This window comes from Neovison vison, chromosome 3 (assembly GCF_020171115.1).
Source record: "Neovison vison isolate M4711 chromosome 3, ASM_NN_V1, whole genome shotgun sequence".
NCBI classification, from domain to species: domain Eukaryota; kingdom Metazoa; phylum Chordata; class Mammalia; order Carnivora; family Mustelidae; genus Neogale; species Neogale vison.
Genome location: NC_058093.1, coordinates 210,639,909 through 210,643,329, shown reverse-complemented (window position 1 = coordinate 210,643,329; position 3,421 = coordinate 210,639,909). Strand labels below are relative to the sequence as shown.

General features: G+C 38.2%; 1 pseudogene; it reads right to left on the bottom strand.

Annotated features, from left to right (window-relative positions):
* Positions 1-2,409: 2,409 nt before the first annotated feature.
* On the bottom strand, positions 2,410-2,948 carry LOC122903616 (annotated as a pseudogene).
* Positions 2,949-3,421: the final 473 nt, after the last annotated feature.

Here is a 3,421-nt window from a genome sequence, read left to right as displayed (position 1 = left end):
CTAAATTGACTTTAAGTAAATAATTTTTTAAAACCAATTCTATAGAGGGGGAATATTAGAAAGTGACCATGCCTGCCAAAAAGGCTCAGAAGAGAAATGAGAGTCTCATCTCCTGATGACCTTGGCCACAGAGAAAACCTACAAGAATCACAAAACCAAAACAGCAATAAAACCCAACAAATCCTGGGAAGAATCTGATTTCCAGAGTTACCACACCATTGGATTCAAGTGTCCAGTGTTAAACAAAAAAATCATAAGGCACACAAAGAAGTAGGAACTAGGGCCCATTCAGACAAAAAAAATAAATCAACAGAAAAAAATTAATCAAACAGTGGTGGGGCACCTTGGTGGTGAAGCTTCCAACTCTTGATCTTAGGGTCATGAGTTAAATCTCCCCACCCCTGCCTGGGCTCTAAGTTGGGCATGTATTCTTCTTTTGAAAAACGAACAGTGGCAGGTATATTGGGCCTGGTGGAAGGTATACAAGACAAAACTATCTTAAACATGCTCGAAAAACTAAAGGAAGATGTCAATAAAGTCAAGAAAATCTTGTGTGAACAAAATGAAATATCAAAAAGATCGAAAACCTAGATAGAAACTGAAAAGAAATTCTGAAGCTGAAAAATATAGTAACTGAAAAGAAATATTCTCTAGAAGGAGTCAGACAGATTTGAGCAAGCAGAATAAAAAACTAGTGAACTTGAATATAGGACAATGGACATTACTGTCTGAGGAATTGAAAGGAATTGAAAGAAAAAGCCATCCAAGAAGTGTGAACAGACCCTGAGAGACACATGGGACACCACCAAGTGGACCAACATACATAATGTGGGAGTCCCTGGTAGAGGAGAGAGAGAAGGTCACAGAGAGACTATTTGAAGAAATAATGAAAATGTCTCACATGTGATGTAATACATGAATATAAACATCCAGGAAGCTCTGTGATCTTTAAGTAAGATGAACTCAAATACATAGCCATTGAGACACTTTAAAATAAAACTTTCAAAAGACAATGAGAGAATCTGGAAAGCAGCAAGAAAGGAGAGAATTATCATATACAAGGGAGCCTCAAAAAGATTTTCAGCAGATTTCTCATTAGAAACTTTGGAGGCCAGAAAGCAGGGAGTTGATATATTCAAGTACTAAAAGGAAAAAAAAACCTGTTAATTAAGAATTCTATATCTGGCAAAATTGTCAAAGTGAAGGGGGAATTAAGGCATTCCCAAATAAACAGAAGTTGAGGACATATGTGACCACTAGTCTTGCCCTGCAAGAAATGCTCAAGTGAATCCCGCAAAGTATAATGAAAACTGTAACCTGAAGCCATATGAAGAAATAAAGATCTCAAGAAAGGTAAATACATGGGTAATTACAAAACCAGTATTATTCTAACAATGGTTTGTAATTCTACTTTTTGTTTTGCACAGAATCTTTAAAAACGAATACATTAAAAAAAAAACTAAAAGTCTACAAGTTAGTATTACTGTAATTTTGGTTTGTAATTCCAAATTTTGTTTTTAGACAATTTAAGACACTAATGCATTTAAAGAATTATTAGCTAATATTTGGGGGCACACATATGTAAAGTTATTTGGTGACATCAACAACCAAAAGGGGTGAAGGCAGAGCTGTAGAGGAGCAGAGCTTTTCTATGTAATTACTGAAGTTAAGCTGGTATAGATTCAAATGAGGGTGTTATAACTTTAGGATGTTAAATGTAATCCCCATGGCAACCATAGAGAAAAATAGCTACAGAATATATACAAAAGGAAATGAGAAAAGAATTTAAACACTTCACTACAAAAAAAATCAAACATGAAAGAATAGTAATGCAGGACAGAAGGGACAAAGCTATAAGGCCAATAGCAAACTACTGTATCAAATAGAAAAATGACAGAGGTAAGTCCCTCCTTAGTAATTACTTGAAATGTAGAACAATTAAACTCTCCAGTCAAAAGACAGAGGTTGGCAGAATATATAAAGACCACATGATCTATATTCTGTCTACAATAGACACACTTTATTTTGTGTGTGCGGTGGGAGTTCTGAAACTGGTTTCCTCTTTATTGTTATTTTGTAATGGACCGTGAACATCTTTTCCATGCACCTGGTGGATGTTCCTTACTGAAAGACAGAGAACATTGTAGTTGGATCAAAAGGCTGTGGTAACAAAAGTGACACTGACAGCAAAGTGTCAGCTTAACATCAAAACACTTACCCTGTGGTGACTAACATAACCTAATATAAATAAATAAATATTAAGTTAAATTAAAAAAAAAAACACAAAACATTTAGCCTGGCAAATGCCTGCCATGGAAAGCATGGTTAGAAATGCTCTCATCAGAGAAATTAGAATTGAAGGCCGAAGGCATTAAAGATATGGGTCCCTTTGCTCCTTACCTCTGTCCCTCATTCTCCTGACATCTTTGGGGTGAATGGGTCTTGTACATCTCTTTGTATCCAATAAAAACAATGCATTCTCTGTTTTTTTCTTAGCTTTTTCCGAGCCCTTGACGTACCTCCACATTCTCTCGTGATCTCCTCACTGCCCAAGTGCCTTTTCTAGAAGTCCTCCTGATGGTCCTTGGGGGAATCATACATCCTCCCATTTTTCTTTTTGCTTTTCTGGGCACACCGTCTTCAACTAGGTGATTTTTGGCAGCCCATGGCTCAGTCACAGCCTTTGCCAGGAATTCTGGCTTGCCCTCACTATGTGGTTTTGCTCTCATTTTCAGACTTGCCCTGCTTTTCTTGCTTTCTCTCACCTTCTGGTTGTCTTTCATCATCTGGCTATCCCTCATTCTGGAGCTTTCCCTCATGCCCTGGGTTCCTTTCCACTTCCAACTTCTCTTCTCATCTGGTTTTCCTTCATCTTCAGGCTCGGCTTCATCTTTTGGCTTTCCCTCGATTTCCACCATTCCTATATTTACATTGCAGAGTTCTTTCATGTTGATATTTCCCTTTTCTTCCTGTCTTGCAGGGATTCTGGACAGGCCTTGCAGAGTGCTGGGGACAGACACACAGGCCTTTTCTAGCCTTGCAGAGTGCTGGGGACAGACACACAAACCTGCAGACCCAGGGCAAGCCTGTGTCTCCTCCGGCTCACCAAAGCTCTCACGGAAGCACCACCACCAGGCAGCTCAGGCAGCTGGTTCCATGCAGGCAACAGGAATGGTCAGTACAGGGACAGGATCCCAGGGCAGATGAGAGGGCTACAACAGACTCACTTTAGCCTCAAACACACAAATAGATTAATAATGGAAGTATCAAAAAAGATTTCATGTAAATAGTAACCAAAAGAAAGCAAGGGAGGCTATGCGAATATCAGGCAAATTAGATGTTAAATTTAAAAATCTACAAGAGACAAAAAAATTTTAATGTCTAAAATTTATACATCAATAAAATATTTACTAGAGCAAGC